The sequence below is a fragment of the Cetorhinus maximus genome, chromosome 1 (genome assembly GCF_964194155.1).
Source record: "Cetorhinus maximus chromosome 1, sCetMax3.hap1.1, whole genome shotgun sequence".
Taxonomy (NCBI): domain Eukaryota; kingdom Metazoa; phylum Chordata; class Chondrichthyes; order Lamniformes; family Cetorhinidae; genus Cetorhinus; species Cetorhinus maximus.
Genome location: NC_135879.1, coordinates 69248444 through 69268084, shown reverse-complemented (window position 1 = coordinate 69268084; position 19641 = coordinate 69248444). Strand labels below are relative to the sequence as shown.

The 19641-nt window shown below is 43.8% G+C and overlaps 1 protein-coding gene across 5 annotated transcripts in view; it reads right to left on the bottom strand.

Annotated features, from left to right (window-relative positions):
* Positions 1-19641, bottom strand: part of afap1 (actin filament associated protein 1) — a 284152-nt gene that overhangs the window by 263847 nt on the left and 664 nt on the right. The window contains exon 1 of one of the 5 annotated variants that reach the window (XM_078542206.1): positions 147-167. The exons of the other annotated variants lie outside the window; for them this stretch is intronic. The gene's annotated coding sequence lies outside the window, so the exon portion shown is untranslated. Of the gene's footprint in view, positions 1-146; positions 168-19641 lie in introns of those variants that run through there. 5 annotated transcript variants of the gene reach the window in all.

Sequence of the window (19641 nt, the reverse complement as noted above, 5' to 3'; positions counted from 1 at the left end):
TCCTCAACTTACACCACAAGTTGATCATGATCAATCATGCTTGTGTTTCATCCAGTCTACTCCCAGGTGGCTCTTTTTCCCATAAGATGGATATCTCTGGGTTGGCAATTGGAAGCAAAAGAGTGAGTGACAGTGCTCTGAAGTACCTGCAGGACTGGATGCAAAAGACCCTGGCTTCTCTCCCTTTTTTTATTCATTCACAGGATGTGGGCTTCGCTGGCTGGGCCAGCATTTATTGTCCATCCCTAGTTCCCTTGAAAACGTGGTATCTTCTGCTTCTTTCACGGGCATGTCTAGAGAAGGAAAAGAGGAAGAGCACCTAGAAGGCAGAGTTCGCATTATTTTTGGTCGAAGAGATGAAGGTTTCATGATCTGATGCGAGATATAAAAGGACAAGAAAGAAAAGTAGAACGTGGTGACAAATTTGCAGCTAGCACCTGCATTCCTATTTCCCATCTTTGACTTGCTGTGCATCATCCCTTCCCAGAAGCTCAAACTCTTTACCCTCAAAAGAAATGCGAAGGTGGAGGCTAGGGATCAATCAGTGCTTTTCACTCTCTCCCCCCACAACCCCACCCTATTATTATGGGCTGTCTTCTCCTTGAAACAGAATACAGAAAGTGAAAATAATTTCTAGCTGCCAAGAGGAGCAGCCAAAAGGAGCACAAAATGCAGGTGATTCCAGGCACATGAACTGAAGAGTTACATACCACGTGTGACTTTTAGCAGGATGGAAGAATGTAAGGAACACTTTCAGATGAAAATAGAGGGTGGAAAGGGAACCCTGCTATCTCATAGGCATTAAAGATAAGCTAACAGAATGAGAGCAAGTTGATTTTACAAGTTACAAACTTGCTTATTTCATTCTTCTCCTTTATTTTGCCACGCCTGAAAAGATGATTTCAGAGTTCCCAGCTCTGTGACATAAGTCAGTGTGGATTTCCCTGGTTGTGTTGCGCTACTACTGCTGTTGTGCTGCCTTCATTGAGAGCCAGCATCGCTGGGCTCACCAGTGAGTCTGAAGGCTCATGCGGGTATTATTTGACAACAAAGCTCTCAATGATGCTTTAAATCCACATTTTAGGCTGCTAAAAGCCTTTATATCTCCCAGAATGTCAGGGTTTCTGCTTCCCAAGTGTCAAGCTCTCAATGGGTAGTGCTCCTGATGCATAGGGCCCCCACCATTCTTCTATTTGGACCAACTATAAGCTCTGGTGTGGCTGCTCATTTCTCAGTGGAGGAGAGCAAATTAGACTGTCATCTTTCTCAGATTTTTGCTGAAGTGAAAATACTGGATTTCACTGTTTGCACACGCACAGTGAGAAGAACACTTAACTGACGCACTGAGCAGCATTGGTAGAGACACATCTCAAAAAAAGTCAGTGCCTATCAAAAGAGGAGGAGATAAAAATGGCACACAATATCTACAGAAGTAAAAACACAGTAAAAGGGGAAATAAATAGAAAACAAATGACATCTTGTACTGTTAACCTGAAATATTCCCCTAAGGGAAAACCAAAAGTGCCATTTATATCAAAGTTAATTGATGTCCCACCCATTTTACAAATCAGCCAACACAAACTGTGGTCTTCAGGCGGGGAGAGTTAGACCAGAATCTGCAGATGTAATTCAGATCCTATTTTAAAGACACAGGTAGATTTTCATGATCACAGCATGGCTGGTAATCTGGCAGAATGGATGGCCCACATGTTACAGATCCCGTCCGATTTCCATTTAAATTCTCTAACAGGCAAGCAATCCACTCTATCTGGGGGAGGATCTTCTGGTCAGCGAGTGGGGGCGGGGCCCGCTTGCTGACGCGTAAAATGATGCGGGATGACGTCGGCTGGCATTCCCGACGTCACCCCGCGTCATTTCCATTTTCAGGTTGGCGGGGGCGCAGCCAAGTCAGCTATGCGCCTGCCGACCTGTCAATGGCCTATTGAGGCCATTTAAAAAGTAATTGACATAATTAATGGACCTGCCCGTCCAACCTTAAGGTTGGTGGGCAGGCCGGGAGCCCTGGCAGGCTTAAGAGAAAGCATGAAACCTCATCCACGGGCAGGATGAGGTTTCATGAGGGTATTTAAATATTTAATAAAGGTTTCAGTAAAATTGATGGACATGTCACAACTCATGTGACAGTGTCAGGAAATTTTTGATGTCGTTTCTTTAACATTTTTAAATTTGGAGCTGATTTCCCTGAGGCAGCACTTAGCCTCAGGAAGATCAGTGCGCTCTTTCCCCCGCATGAGTGAAAGAACGCACTCCCGGCTGAGGGAATCCCCAGCCCGCACAGGGAGCGCATAGTGCTTCCTGGTGAATGTCATGGTGGGCGGGCCTTAATTGGCCCGCCCATGTAAAATGGTGGCGCGCCCCCCGCCTGCTCCTGCACTTAGCCCCCGACGGGGGGAAAATTTTTCCCCTGATTACCCTCCCTCTCCTGCATTCCCCACACTCCCCCGACCATCCATCCCAACCATAATGAAGCAAAAAATTTACTCCATGCATTTTACACTTATAATTATTTTACTTTATGTTATTTCTAGTTATTTAGCAATCCTTACAGTATTTCAGAAAATAGAGTTGGCTATAGCATGGGAGTTTAACTGCAGCGCAGGCTGGGGAGGTGATGGATGCAAATCTAAGGCGCTAGGGTGCAACCATTGGCAGGAAGAGTAATTACAGCAAGACAAGTTTACTTAGGCAGTTTCCATTATAAATGTGTCCATAACTATTTATAACATAAAAAAACTGAGAAGTATGACAAATAGAACATCAGGAAGTACGTACAGGGACAATTCATAATAATAAGGTTCTTGTCTGTCCTTACTGTTCTGATTGGTCCATGGGTTGATTTGGTGGATGTTAGACTGGGGCACACAGATGCATGTGGGGCTGCCAACAGTTGGTGGTGGCAACAGCAGCGGGATGGGGCAAGGTTGTTGGAGGAAAAAGAACAGCAGAAGCTAAGGGGAGCCCACCAACTGTTACCCTGGAGGGGGAACAGCGTGTGGGGGGAGGGAAATGCCATGGGGTCAAATGGCAGGTGGCAGAGGAAGAAGGTGTAGGATGATATGAGAGAAATGAAAGGAATAGAATGTGTATGGCATGAGAGGGATGTCAGTCAGAAACATGGTGGGAGGGCACTGCTGCCCATTCAGTGAATGTGCCAGCAGCAAGCAAGCTTATCCGGAGGAGGCTGCTATACTTTCAAATATAGGCCGTCAGTTCTTTTTAGTTTCTTACGGTGCTTTATAAGTGTCCTTGACATGAAAGGATGTGAAATGTGTGCCAGATTTGAGTTCTTCCTATTTGAGCGCTTTTTAATGGCTCTTGGACTGCATTGTGGCCTCTGGAGAAAGGGTACATCCATTTTACTGGAAGCAGTTTGGATTACTTCCTTCTGAATCTCAAACACTGCTTGTCCTGTGCTATCTCCCGTCTCTCTGAGGTACTCTCGGCATGTTGAGGGTATTGCGGGGCTTTACCATCTTCATCTTCTAGAGACAGAAGTTCCAGTCCCTCACGAGCTTCAAATTATGTAGTATGCTTAATAGCTGGGCTGCACTGTATGGCTGACTCTAATTTTTTTAGGCAATGGAAGTGGCCCTTCAGAAAAATAATAGTATGTTTAATGATGTGTCTAACACCTGGACTAGAACTTCATGCTCCCCGCCCCAGCAGATTCTGAGGTGAAGGGGGTGGGGAGCATGAAATTACATCAACGGGATTCCCTCCAGGTTCCCTCCTGCCCCTGGTCTGGCAGTGATTTTACGGTGTGGTGGATAGGGCCTCAGACGGGAAGCCTGCCCCTGCCCCAATCAAAGCCTTTAAGTGGCCACTTAATGGTCGTTTAAGGGCCTTTTCCCACCCAGCCTCAATTTTTAGGCTGGCAGGTGGATGACAGCTCAGGGGGGGTTGAAGACTGGAAATAAACTGAATTCAATTTCAGATGGGAAGGTGGGGTGGGTGCCTCCAACAGAAGGCCCCTTCTGACTGGGGGCTCCCTCCCATTAGGGGCCAATGACCTCCAGCCCTCTCTGGCCCCCACAGCCTATCTCCCCGAGACCCCGATCGCCCCCCTCTCACCCTGGCACACCTGCTACTTACCTGCTCTTCAGGTCCCAGAACACAGTCTCAGGCAGCTCCGTGCAGTGCCTCTTCTAGCTACTGCAGCGCTGTGCCTGCAGGCATTGGAGAGCTGCCGGCCAATCAGGTTGGCCAGCAGCTCTTCAAGGCGGGACTTCCTCCCAAGTGAGGGCGGAAGTCCAGCCTCTGCCAAACAACATTCGTTAGAGCGTAAAATGGCATCGGGGCTGCTGGAATTGGCAGGGATGTGTTCCCTGCCAACTCCTGGGATGGTGGTGGCCGAGCCCCTGCCATTCTGAAAATTCAGGCCATAATGCTTCATGGAACTTATTGCTGCTCCAGGATGACAAAGTGCTGTTATCATCCCTGGTCTCCAAGCAACCATCCTGACACATTGTGCTGGCTGAACGGTACAGGTACCATAAAGCATCATGTATAAAAGTCGACCCGGTGTATAAGACAACCCCTGTTTATGGACACAATACATATTTAGGCATCTACCTGGCATATGTCAGTCCCAATTTTTCACCTCAGAAATAAATATTTAGGGTTATGCCTGCCTTATACGCCATGGGATCAAGCAGGCAATACAGACTGTGCTGCCAAGAAGATGCACAGGAGCTTAAAACATGCCCGCGCGGAGCAGATTGCGCATGGGGACCAGTAAACAGAAATGTTTTCACATTTAAAGATGGTGACCACCTACACCAGCAGTTTATATTTTATACTTGGCGTAGAAGTCTGCTTTTGGAAGGATTTTTAGAAGCTTCAAAGGTCAACTTATATGTCACGATCTGTATTTTATTTGTTGAACAACAATTTATGTGATCAAATCATGACTTAGGGCAGAAATTTGAGGTCGTCAGGCGGGCATGGTGGGGGGGGTTCTGGGAGCGGACGGGAAACAGCCCACCACCCGCGATTGGCCCCCAAACGCAATTTCATGCTGGCTGGCTAATTAACGGCAGCCAGCATGAAACCCACGCTGAAAAGCTGAGTGTTGCCGGGGTGGGGGTGGGAGGAGGGCAAACGCTGAAGTCAGCGCGCAATGAAAGCTCCCCGAAGGCAGACAGCTGCCTCAGGGAGCTGAAGAATTTAAAACCATCAAATAAAAGATTTTAAAATGCAGAACAAAAATGCCCACACATTGGACTCACTCACCTAAACATGTAGATTATAAAAATTCTGCCCAAACATTTTTATTTTTAAAATTAATAACGGAAACCTCATCCTGCCCTTGGATGAGTTTCCTCAAAAATCCAAAGGCCACCTGACCGATTCACCCACCCGCCAACCATAACATTGGATGGACAACAAAAAATCCAGGTTAATTAATACACTAATGGCCTAAATAGGCCTCTTAATCATCGGCAAGCGCCCTGCTGACTCTCGCGTGCGCCCGCCGCCCAAAATATTGCACGAATACACAATGATGTCGGGATGCTTGCCCGCCACATCACGCACTATTTTACATTCGGGTGTGTCGGGCGTGTGCCCGCACGCTGAGTGAAAAGCCCTGCCCTTAGGTATCCTGAAAATATCAGTTGGCAGAAAAAGTTAGATATATTGGGTGGGATTTTTGCTCATATCCCAACTCGGCAGACCCACAGACCCATCTCCATATAAATGCCCACGCATGCATGATTTTTCACTCCAGGGAGGCAGAGGCAGGAGTTAGTGGAGCCCATCAACCTCAGAAGCAGCTTGGAGGTGGCCACGGAGGCAGGCCAGTGTCAAGGTAAGCTGGTTAGAAGGCCGCCTTGGTTCTCTGGGACTTTGGCCCAGTTGTATTAAAGCCTGTTAAGCCCTCTAGCCCTCACATACCCTTGCACTCCCACCACTTCCCATGTGCTCTCCATGCCCCCTCACCGAGTATGCACTAAGTACAGGATCCATAAGCTACTTAAGAACAATGGCAAGTCTTGAAATGCTCATGCAAGAATACCAATTCAGAAATCTGCTTTGAAAAAAACTTCTGCTCTTATAACCTCATAAAAATGTCAATCAGATACGCCATTCACCATTACCCCAATTCACACCTCTTAATCTGGTCCAAATAAACATGCAGACACTAGGAAAAAAACAGATCAAAGAAAGAATAACATATTGTAACCTCAAAGATGTCAATCAATCAAAATAAAAGCCTGGTAAAGACTGTTACTGGGTTCATTCATTACTGCATCTTGGGGCTCAGCTCGTAATAAGTCTATCTTGCAACTTTATCAACAACAACAGAAGAACAGGCATCTGTTTCTCCAAATGGACTTATTATGAATGCTTGGCTGAGTTCCAAGACTTCCTTGATCTGCAGCCACTCAGAAAGTCATGGGAAATCCACAATGTTGGTTTCTCCCACGCTGTGGAGAGCTGACTAATGATGACCACAACACAGTAGTGATGTAGGGGTGGTGATGGGGGTTAGGGTCAGGGGGGGTAGAAAGCTGTTGTTGTACAACTTCCATTCTATAGGTTAACAATTGTTTTCCACCATGCTTCCACACTCTGGGAAATCATAGCAGCCCCTACATCACATGCCTTTTATGATGCATATATTTTCTCGGGGTGAGAACCCAGCATACACTTAAGAAAATCCTGTGAAGAGACTGGCTGGCTTCATTTATGTGTGCAGAGTGATATGGAGGGCTTTAAGGAAGGAATTCCAGAGACTAGGACCCAAGTGGCCAAAAGCATAGCTGCACATTGTGAGTAAAGAGAGAGGGAATGTACAAGAAGTTGGGGTCAGAGAAATGGAGAGTTCAGGGGAGGTGTTTGTGGGACTAAAGGAGTTATGGAGAACAAATTTAAAGACTAGGACAAGAATGTTAAATTTCAGGCATTGGGGAACCAGGAGCCAATATATGGGTGATGAATAAGTATGTCTTGGTGCATGATCAGTGGTGAACAGCAAACTTAAGAATAAGGTGGAGTTTGTATTGAGTGGAAAATGGGAGGCCAGCAAGTATGTCTTGGTGCGTGATCAGTGGTGAACAGCAAACTTAAGAATAAGGTGGAGTTTGTATTGAGTGAAAAATGGGAGGCCAGCATGGAGTTAATTAGAGGTCTGGAAGTGATAAGGCATGTATAAAAGCACAAGTGAGAAAAATCTACATACATTTATGCTACTCACCCAGAATAACAAGACGGTAGCTGAAAATCTGTTAAATAACCTTTCAACTGTTATACTAGAAATGTCAGGAAAACTGATTATAAGATATCAACCAGTCAGAGCACTGTTCAGGGACGTGAAAATTTGTGCATTATAAAACAGGATAAAAATTAATCTGTGCACGTTAAAGAAAATAAAATCAGAGCACCAACCATGTTCTGCATTGCTGAATCAAAGATAAATAGAGATTTAATTAGAGATTAGTTCAACATTTTCCTACCCCAACCAAATTGAATGCTTTTTAAAATCAGCCTGCTCAGCTCCCCTAGTACAGCTACTACATCACACATAACAGACATCCTTAATTTCAATTCACAGCAGAGGTATAGCATTTAAAATAGTCACTCAAAACTGGATTAATCTCTTTAAAGTTCAAAAAGAATTTCTGAAAAAGGTATGTCCTAAAAATGTTTATACAGGGATGAGGCAGGCAGGGGAAAAATGGTAACCATGTGCTTCTCTGAAACAACGAGGTAAGAAACTTTCCACAAACTCTGTCCTCCCTGTACATGTTCCAATTATCCTCCCACTCATGACTGTGAGAATGGGCCAAGCCACTCCCTCCAGGCAGACAGCCCATTAATCGACAGCAGATTCCTTTGACATTACTTGAACTTAAAACGTTATGACTGCACTCTTGCCATAGAATGCTATTGGCTAGCATTTTTCAAGCATCTTTATCCAATCAGATTTTCTGGAAAAAGCCGTTACAAAAATAAACCAGGAAATTATTTCACCCACGATTCAATATCTACAGCAGTCTGGAAGAAATGGCCTCATCACAGCCGACAGCATTATTTGAGCAAGCTCTATAACATTTGGTTTGCAGATGGTCCTGACTTTGTAGTATAGTAACACGAAGAAACGTTTTGGATGGAATCTCACTGTAAAACAATTCAGAAATTTTAACTAACAGTTTATATTTCTGAAAATGTATACATTTTTATATATATATAAAAATACTACTTTACCCCCTCTTTTTGGTTCCTCTGTGCAATACACCAAGCTGCCATCTAATGAACTTCTCTTATATATTGTCTAAGTCAAGTAGCCCAAGGAAGGCACATACTCAGTTTTGTCGTCTCTCCACATTGGGTGGAATCTTCTGCCCTCTCTAGTGGTGAGCTTGAAGGCGGGGTGAGCATTAGGCAGGATTGTGACATACTTGAACCCCGCCACCTTCCTGCCTCCGCCAGAATTAAGTTATGGGCATGAATGCCCATGGTCGACCCTCCCACCCCACTGCCTATTGGCCACTTAAGAGCATCATCCAGCTACCAGCTGTATGCGGCGTGCACAGCAGCTAAAACTGTGTGGCCAGCTTGTCACCTTCTGAGGGGGGGGAATCCCTTGATCAATAGTATTCAGTGCCTGATCGAGGCACCTGACACTGGGAAGCGTGGGGTGTGAGGCCCGGTGAGAGCACCCTCCTGCCCTTGCTGTTAATCCCCCTAAAGCCTCTCTCCACGACCCCACCACCCTGAGAAACCCCCCTTCCCCCACCCCTCCCATTACTTACCTGTGGCCTGGGTCACTTCACAAAGGCCCATCTCTGTCCTTGCCGCTGCCTGGTTGGCACATGGTTAGGTGAAAAGAGGCAGCAGGGGTCACTTGCCCATTCTTCAACCAGTAAGCAGGATCCCTGATGCCTCCACAAGATTTTGCCCTAAGCCTCTCCCTGGCACCTCCCCCGATAACCAGGTTAACATCAATGACATTGCTGCATGGAGAATCACAGGTGTGCCTCCTTCAACCTGCCTCCTATAATTCTGTGCTACTCTACTGAACAAATGGTCCATGGCTATTTTAGACTTTCAATAAATAGTTTCCTGTACAATAAACCTATCAAATCTTGTTTGCTGAAAGCATTCTTTTCAAAACAATTCATCATATCTGATTTGAAAATAGCTGTTTCCATTTAGGCTTGATTACTCACATATTCACCGCATGATTTTTTTTCTTTTGGCTGATTCATTCACTTTTAGCTTTTTTTAAAACAATAGAATCCATCCTAAAACACAAAGTGACTGTTGCATTTTGTATGTTTTGAGTATAACTAATGCCGCATTTGTAATTCAGGAAGTAGTTCTGCGCCTCTTAGTGGTGTAGGATGTGTCCCATTTTTATTATGGATCAATTTCTCCAGTACCATGGGCACCTGTTTCAAGCCCTTTTATAATGGTGCTTGTTTGGGTTGGATTTCAGGAAACCAGTGTCTGTGAGCTAACTCCCTGTTGTTCACACTATTAAATCCAGCTCATTTATCCTGGCAGCAGAATCACAGACCCAATTTTTCATGGGTCTATGATTCTGCAACTAGGGTAAGGAAGCTGGATTTGGTGCTGCACTTGCAGTGAACAGGCTTCTTCCAGACCAGTCTCCTAGAATCCAACCTAAACAAACACCGCCACAAAAGCTGTTTTGATGTTGCAAACAGTAATGTTTTGTCAAGGGCCATTACCTTCCCAATAGGTGGAGAAACCTATACAAACCAGCAAACAGCAGTGACTGCTTCAGCTCCTCAGCTCGGCATAGTCAAAAAACTATTACAGGTATGTTGCCATTGGAGGCAGTGCTGGCAGCAGTGGTGTAGGTCAACACTAACCTTACTGTTATAGTGCACTAACTCCGTATGGCCCGTGCAAATGCACGTTTGTTTGGAATCCGTGCTAAGAGAGCAAAGGAAGCAGCAGAGCAGGATGTTGAGAAGAAGAAGTAACGAAATAAAATATCTGGAACTGTTCAATAAATAACTAATCTTTTTAAAAAGAATTTAAAATAAATTTTTAAAAAATTCCAACAACACTAACATCACAACTGGTTTTACCATCTCAGAGGAAAAGCTGGTCAGCATTCCTTTTGCTGATATCTTCCCAATATTCCTTGCTGGAAATGTAAATGACTGGACAGGTTTTAGCTTGGCTCCGATAATCTAGGCTGACAGTTTAGTGCATGCCATCTTTCAGATGAGATATTTAAAAGCAAAGCCCCTGCTGCCTTATCAAGATCCATCTCAGGCATAAGTACTATTGGAAATATTTTCAGTTTTCAATTCAAAGTCAAAAAGCTGTGCGGAATTTCAAAAAGTAAATGCTCATTACAACATCTTTGAATTTTTAACAATGAGTGATTTAAAAATATCTAATTATCACCTGTCACAATTGCATAATATCCTCAGAATTGTGACATTTTCTGAAGAAAAGGGGAAAGGCAATAAAATTGCTACAGCTTCAGGTATCCTTAGGAGTACTGCTGAAATAAATGACTGTAAATTAAATCCCACAAGTCATTCATCATTTGGAATCTCCTCTCTCCAGCTGTGTGATTTAGAATTAATTATCAGTTTTTTAAAACCAATTTTACATGTCAATCGATGGCAGGGCCCCTTTGTTGGTTCAGTGCATGAGGATAAGGACTATGGGCTCCACCGTGAATGTCATTTTAATGTCTAACCAGCAAGCAATGCACTTCTCCAGAGCAAGACTCACGAGTGTTCCTGCTTTCATTTATTTTGGCTTGTGTGACACCAAATTTTCTGGAACAAGCAAAGTTCCCATTTTATCCCAATTATCAAAGCCAGAAGCTTCACAAGACCATCAGAAAATCCAGACTGCAAGCTGTACCTCACTATAGTATCTGGGGCCGTCAGATTATTCATTTGAAGATTGTCTGCATTCCCTATCAATGATTGGATAGATGTACAGATGTCAGAACACTCAACAGTTGCAATGATGGTAGTAAATATACAAGTTAGGAATAATGCCATTGTGCATTTGTACAGGACACATTTTTTAAGGGTAGCAGACATCAATGAGCATTTAGGAATAAACAAAGATTTGTTCTTCAAACCACTGTGATAGATGTATGAATGCTCTTGAATTTACACTATAATTAAATGCATTGTTAAATATATAACCACATTCTAAAATGAAAAATTCTTCCCAAAACATGAAGTTTTCTTCCTCTTTCAGTTAGCGACTGTCCATTTCCAGCATTTGCTATTTTTTATTTCAGATTTGCAACAGTTTTTCTTTAACTCCAAAATTTAAAGTAAATAAACAAAAGTTGTTTCTGCATGATGCTGAAAGAAAAACTACAAATCAACCATAAAAAGGAATGCAGTAGATATAGTGCTTATGAATTTTCTGAAGACTTTTGATAAGGTGTCTCACAGAAGGTTTGTGCTAAAATTCAGATTCATCATTTCAGATGAAATGTAGCAGCATGGAAAGAAACCAACCCAATGTAGGATTAGAGAACATCTGGAAGTGGTGTGCCCCAAGGGTCACTATTAGATGATAGTCAGATAGACCTTGGTACAGAGTGCACAGTATCAAATATGCTAACAATTCAATGGGGTGAATTAGAAAAGATTATTTCCTTTAGTTTTGGAATCAGCGATTGGGAGTTGTCAAATTAAAATTGTCACTGAGCAAGATGAGAGGTTAGACACATTTCTTTACACAGGAGAAAAATACCAAGTTATGAGGAAAGATCATGGAGTGAGATTAATTGGACAGTTTCACCAAAAAGCACACACAGGCGGGATAGACCAAGGTTCCTTCTGTGGTGTAAAATTTTTTAATTCTAGGGCATTGTCAGCGCATAGAGCACTCTGCTATAGGGAATATAATTCAGTAACTGCCATTGTGCCATTCGAGAGTAAAGAAAGTACTTGCATTTATTTAGTGCCTTTCACATCCTCAGAAGTTTCCAAAGTGGTTCACAGCTAAAGCAATTATTTTAGAAGCATAATCACTGTCTTAAAGTAGCTGCTTGTTGTAACCTGCTAGCAGCTGGATGGAGACTGCGACTGGTGTAGTATTCAATTGTTCAAATTTTTCAGCATTTGATTATGTGTATCTGTTGGCTCTTCTCCATTCTGTGTGCTGTTAGTCAAGCCTGGTGTGGTTACAGGGAAACAGAAACTAAACCAAAACCATGAAGCAGTAAGCATGAGAGCAGACATTTTAAAGCACTAAATAAAACTCCTATTCAGACATAGAAGTTGGTGTGTTATCTCTGCATATCTCTGAGACTTAAAACATAATAATTAGTGAAAAGGATGGGATAGTTTACATTTTCCAGCTGTAGCATCCTTCCTTTCTTTGCTGGGAGATTTACCCATGCCATGGGATCAATAGATTTTGGGGTTCAAGACTTGCTTTCTCATTACCAGGATGGACTGTCCTGATATAGCAATGACTCACAAGAAGGCGACACTTGTACATTTTCTCAGAGCAGAAGGGCAGAAAATATTTGAGCAGATCATAGAAGGTGTGTCTATGTTTGATATGGCATTAAGTGCTCTTGAAAAGTACTTTGGACCAAAGAAAAGTGTGATGATTGAACACGAACATTGTACACTCAACTCACATAACATAAATTGATACTCCACAAGGATAAATGCACATTCGTGGCATTTCTAGAGTACAGAGTGACAGTGGCTGGAGTAAACCTACACACATCAAAGCTATTCATGCACTTCCAACCCCATCTAACATGAAAGAGTTGGCATCGTTACTTGGCACTGCCAACTTTTATCACAAATTCATTCCGAGATAGGCAGAGATCGTGGAGCCCCTTTGAAAGCTATTGTGCAGTGATGCATAATGGGAGTGGACAATCACACAGCGAACGGAATTTGACATAAAAAAGGTGAAGATAGCGTATCTGCTAGTCCTCATGCATTTCAACCCACATATGCCACAACAGATGCGTCAGGGAATGTCATAGAACTGTACTTTCACAATACATTAAAAAAAGTGAATGACCAGTCGCTTGCATATCAGCTGTCAGAAGCTGATGCAGATATTCTACTGGAGAGTGGGAAACACCAGCCTGCATCTACGCTTCTGAACACTGGCACATGAATCTCTATGGTAGAAAATTCACTCTCTGCGCCGATCACCAAGCACTGACTACATTGTTAGCCACGTCAGGGTCTGGTTATTGACCTCTACGCACCTACAGGTGCTCAGATCGTCTTCGTCGGTATGATTTTGAGGTCAGGTCTCTCACAGGCTCATACAACCAAGTAACTGACGTGCTTAGCTATATTATTATCACAGACAGCATTAGCGATAGTAAAGCGACTTGTGGCATTGAAGACTGAGTGACTGCGATGATTTCACACATGACTGCAAATCCTGTTACCCAAGGGGAGTTGAAGGCAGAATCGGTGACAGACAGCGCAGAACGTAAGACAGTACATAAAAACCAAGTGGCCTTGCAAAACAGAGGGCAGGATTTTCCGGTCGGCAAGTGGGGGTGGGGCCCGCTCGCGATGTGTAAAATGAGGCTGAATGACGTTGGATGGAACTCCTGATGTCACCCTGCGTCATTTCCATTTTCAGGTCAGCGGGGGCGCAGCCGAGTCAGCTGCGCACCCACCGACCTGTCAACGGCCTATTGAGGCCATTGAAAAACTAATTAAAGTCATGAATGGACCTGCCGTCCAACCTAAAGGTTGGTGGGCAGGCCGGGAGCCCCAGCGGGCTTCAGAAAAAACATGAAACCTCATCCATGGGCGGGATGAGGTTTCATGAGGGTATTTAAATTTTTATTAAAGGTTTCAATAAAAGTTATGGACATGTCCCAACTCATGTGACAGTGTCACGGTGGGGGGGACATGTCAGGGAAATTTTTTTATCATTTGTATTACAAATTTTAATTTCAAGCAGATCTCCCTGAGGCAGCACTTAGCCTCAGGGAGATCTGTGCGCTCTTTCGCATGCATGCACGAAAGAGCGCACTCCCGGCTGAGGGAATCCCCACCGCCCGCACAGGGAGCACATAGTGCTTCCTGGCAGACGTCACGCTGGGCGGGCCTTAATTGGCCCGCCCATGTAAAATGGCAGTGCGCACCCAGTCAAGGGCGCTAATTGGAGGTGGCGCGCCCGCTCCCGCACTCCCCCCCCAACGGGGGGAAAACTTTTCCCAGAGGAAGAACTGGTCCTGTACTACAGAGTACGTAATGAGCTCGTGTTGTTTGATGCAGAACTCGAGCAGTTATCCCAAAAGTGTTACAGCGTGTATTGCATCTTGCCCATGAAGGACATCCCGCTGTTGTTAAGAGGAAACAATGGACCCTTGAAGCATTCTGGTAACCAGCAATAGATTGCCGCTACCTTTATTTATCTAGTGATTCCTATGTTCCTAATTAGTCCAAAAGAGATCAAATAGGATCTAGAAGCTGCTGTAGGTGGGAAAATCCTGCTGTTCCTGCTGTTGCAAAATTCCACTCTCCTTGGCATGGTCCTGCTGGAAGTTCACCAAAATATTCTAACTTTCCAGCGATTTTCATCTCCGGCTGCATTGCTGCCGTAAATGAGGTGAAGAGGAACTTTCAGCCAGTCGCTGAACTCAGCAAGATCAGTCTGAGTTTGAGGATAATTGTAGGTCCCTCTGCTCAGAATCATATTTTTCATGGTATTCAATAGCAGTGTGATGTTTATTTTACCACGAGGTAAGAAAATCTGCAATACGACTTCTAATATAGTCCAGTAATAATGTTTTAAACGACAAAGGCTCATTCAATAGGATAAATACTAAAAGGCAACAAAAGTGTCTTATGATGGAAAATGCTGCTTTATCCCCCTATAAGCCAGATCCTCTGAGGTGTTGTTCATTCTTCGAGGTGAAAATGACCATGTTAATCATCTGGAGTCTTTGGTAGGGTTCTGGTGGGTACATAGGTGACTGCTAAAGCGTATCGGTGCCCGGAAGATTTTGCAGCAAATAGGACAGGACGTCACAGAGGACTGAGTTTTGGACGAGTTGCTGGCTTGGGATTTTTTTCTGCGGATGGTTTCTCTCTGCTTCCAACATGTACTTGCTCTTGAAGGAGGCCGCACCCATTTTTATTTGGTTACACCAGGTGCAGCGATCCTGGCTGAGTTTCTCCTAGGACTTGAAGTCAATATGGAAACTCCTAGGTGGAGCCTTCAGTGTCTTTGTAGCGCTTCCTTTGACTGTAATGAGAGTGCACCCCAGACTCAAGCTCTCCATAGAAGATTTGCTCTGGTAAGCAATTGCCAGACATTCTGGCTCCATTACCAGCCCAACGCATTTGTGACTATCTCCATATAGTGTGGATGCTTGGTACGTCAGCTCGGGTGAGCACCTCAGTGTTCAGTATTTTGTCCTGTCATCTTATCTTCAGAAGCTTCCAAATGTAGCTTAAGTGAAAGCGGTTGACCTTCTTGGCATGATGCTGGTACACAGTCCAAGTCTTGCATGCTTAGAGCAGAGTGGGCAGGGATATTGTTCTATGAACTTTCAGTTTTGTAGGCAGATTTACTCCTCTTCATTCCCAGACTGATGCTTGAAGTCTGCTGAAGGCTGCACTTGCTTTGGCAATTCTTATATGCGTCTTGCTGTCAATGTAGACAGCTCGAGAAAGCGTGCTGCCAAGACAAGTGAACATCCACTGCTGACAGGCTCTGGTCGTAGTCTGAAACTTTGGGCTCGAGATAGGGTATTCCTGGAGCAGGCTGATACAATCATCACAAAGAGAACTGAAGTAATGTAAGGTTGAAGCTGTCACATGCATTGGAGAACAAGTCCATGCTACATAGCATGTCCAGCTCTGAACCGGCAGCTATTGCACAGTCATAGGCAAACAGGAATTGGCAAAGTATGTCCTTGGAGACCTTCGTCTTTGCCTGGAGTCATCTCAGATTGGTCAGAAAGCATGGTAGAGAAAAACATGCTTGAAGAGGGTTGGTGCTAGCATGCAGCCCTGTTTAAATCCATTAGTGACTAAGAATGGGTCAGAAGGCTCACCATCATCCAGGTCGCTTGCAAGTATGCCTTCATGGAACTGTCGCATCACTGTGATAAATTTTTTAGGGCAGCCAAATTTCTTCATTACCTTCCAAAGGCCCTCACAGCTGTATCATAGGTCTTGGTCAGGTGATTAACTGATGTAGAGGTCCATGTCTGTTCTTGGCATTTCTCCTGGAGCTTTCTAACTGCAAACACCATATCAGTAGTTCCTTAACCTTTCCTGAAACCACACTGACTCTCTGGCAGCAGATCTTGGTCATGATGTTGCACTAAGCAGCTCAGGAGGATTCTGGTGAAAATTTTACCAGCAATGGAGGGGAGTGAGATTCCTCTAGGATTGTCACAAGATTAAGAAATTCCTTTCCACTTGTACTGGTGGGCAATGGAGGCATCTTTGTATACTTGTGGAATGGTTCCTTGCTCCCACATGAACTGAAAGAGTTCAGAGAGCCTCTTGACCAAGCATTGACCTCCAACTTTGTAGACCACAGCTGGGATAGTATCAATTTCTGCAGCTTTGTCACTGGAGAGGAGTTTGATTGCATTCTTCATTTCTAACAGCATGGAAGGGTCATCAAGAGAGCAGTTGAAGGCATCCTGTGGCAGCCTGTTGATTGCTTCTTCGTTGATGGATGAAGGCCGATTGAGGATCTGGCTAAAGTGCTCTGCCTATCTTTCTAGAATTTGGACTTTTTCTGTGAGCAGTATTGACTCATCGGCACCAAAAATTGGTGATGAACTAGTAGCTTAGGGCCCATAGCCAGATTTCAGAACATTATAGAATCTCTTCCAGTCTTTACAGACAGCATATCACTGAAGTTCATCTGTTTTCTGATTCAGTCAAGTGTACTGCATCTCTCGGAGCTTGCACTGGACACTCCTGCATATGTTTCGGTGGCACCTTGGTTGGATGGTGATGACTTGTCAACGAGAAAAACCCTGAGTCAATACTTCTCCTCCAACAGTTTCTGGATTACCTTTATTGTTTTAATCAAATCAAACTTGACGCTTACGAGCGGTAGCGCAAAGGGCTTCTAGAGCACTGGGGTACACCATATCCCTGAAGGTCACCTAGTCTTCCCAATGCAGTGAGCATCCATTTTCACTGTACACAGGTGACTCTCGAATTTTTCTGAGAGAGATTCCTTCATGACTGCCTGTTTGAGCCTTGAAACATTGAGACACTTCTGCATCTTCATGTCATGGGGTGTTTACGGGGATAGATTTTGATGGTTAGCTTTGAAATGATAAGACAGTGATCAGTCTAGCAGTCAGCACTGCACATGGCTTTCATTAATGATCATCTGATGGCTCTTAAACACCCCCTGCATGGCAACAGGCAACCAGTTCTCAGCAGTGTGTGCGCCCCTACCATAATCAACCCTGATGAAGTCAAGGATAAATTCAATGATGACCTTCACTCCTTCATGGCTACCACACCAAGTCATTCTTGGTGACTTCAATGCAAGAATTGTTGCAGATCACCAGGCATGGGAAGGTGTCATCAGAAAAAGTGGGATTGGCAGTTATAACAGCAATGGTCTCCTCTTGCTAAAGATGCGTGCTGAGCATGAGCTCTTAATCGCAACACAGTTTTCTGCCTCCTTAATCTCAACAAGACATCTTGGATGCACCTCCATTCTATTTATTGGCATCTAATCAGCTGTGTCATCACCAAGCATGGGGACAGGCAGGATGTTCTGTAATGAAAGCCATGTGCAGTGCTGACTGCTAGGCTGATCACTGTTTTATCATTTTAAAGCTAAACATCAAGATCCATCCCCCTAAACACCCCATGACATAAAGGTTCATAAGTATCGCAATGTTTCAACGCTCAAACAGGCAGTCATGAAGGGATCTCTCTCAGAAAAATTTGAGAGTCACCTGTGTACAGTGAAAATGGACGCTCGCTGCAGTGTGGTCCTGAAAAGGGCTGGTCAGTCACTTGCGGGCTGCTATGTTACACCTGTTTCATTCCAGTAAAAAACGACTCTATGGCCTGAACTGCCCGTGTGCTGGTTCTCAGCTACAGCTCCCAGTGAATCCATACCTGCTGCTAAGTCACTTGCCCATTACCACAAGACTTGTGACAGATAGATGATGGTTGACAGATGATAGAAAGACGATTAACATGACTTGCGTGTGAATTGGATTTTGCGGAGGGCAAGTTATGCATTGTCAGCCTCACTTTCTTGTCCTGACCTATCTTGGTCCAGTGGGTATGGATGCAGTGGGTGACCAGAACGTCTTCTGTCGAACTCTATGTGTTCCACATCATGGTGCTAACCTGCCTTAGATTGGTCTCATCAGCTAAGTCTGCCAGAATCAGTCTTCGTATGCCATGGTAGATAAATCCTTAAGTCGCTGAGGGTAGGAGGTCCACTGGCTACCCTCACCTAGCCTGTCGAAGCGGTTTACCAGGGTGCGTCACATTCTAACAACTACTTGGAGCCACAGGTGAGAGCTGGTTGAAGGTGAGGATCAATACACAATGAGCAACTCCAAAGAGTGTGGCAAGCCTATCTTTGAGGGATCCAACCCTCCTTTACACCCTTATTTGTTTATTAATTATTTACTCACTTATTTATACAATGTAATATTTATCATTCTATTTCTTATTTCATCTTGTGTGCATTCTAAAATAATCACAGTATCCTGAAAGATTCTATGATGTCTTAACAGATGCTAAAGAGAATGGCAAAACCCTTAAAATCATGGTGTGCTATTGAATCTGTACAAACCCTGTATGTAGCTTTTATCGTGGATAAATAAATATTTTTAAATGCATAATAAAAGATTCATTGCTGAGCATAAATAAATTCTATTTGAAGAGTAAGAAAACTTGCCTCAATTCACCAAAGACACAAAAAGCTTGTTTATCTTTCCTGTCCCTTGATCTACCACAGGCTCTCTCCTAGGATACCATTATCTACATTACACAAGGATCACCTTTGTGCATTCCATCCAGCTATCTAGTTGCTTTCAGGAGAAACACTTCTTCAGCCATTCTTTCTCAAGTGTGAACCTTTCATTAGCTAATGGAGAATGTTGAAAAATGCACACCACTGTTATAATAACCTAAAAGGGACCAAATACTCAGTAGGCCATTTTTTTAAAGATCAAAAAGTGATTACATTTATTAACATACATCCATTAACTCCTAAGACAAAAGCTGCTTGAATACGGATACGTGATTGATTAGGGCAGAGCTGAGTGACAATCGACACTTTCTCTGAGCAGAAGAAATAAGACATGGAATCTAAGCAGCAGTGTATTAAAACTGCCCTCTGGGCAGGTGATTTCCTCTCTCCCCTGGGTAATTCTCTGCGTGTGGGTGTGTGCCCAGCATAAACAATAAGCAATCTTGAGATTGGATCTGTACATCATTACCTTCCAAACAATAAATCATGTACAATCCCACCCTTTAGATGCTTTGTTTGGCTGTCTAGTGTTCTCCTTACATCCAGATTACCAGTGTGCAATCAATTTATTCTTTTTGGGCTAACCGACACAATAATGTAATTGAAGAGAACAATGAGTGTCTGATATACTGTAACATGAAGTAAAAAATAATTCTATACAAACACTACATC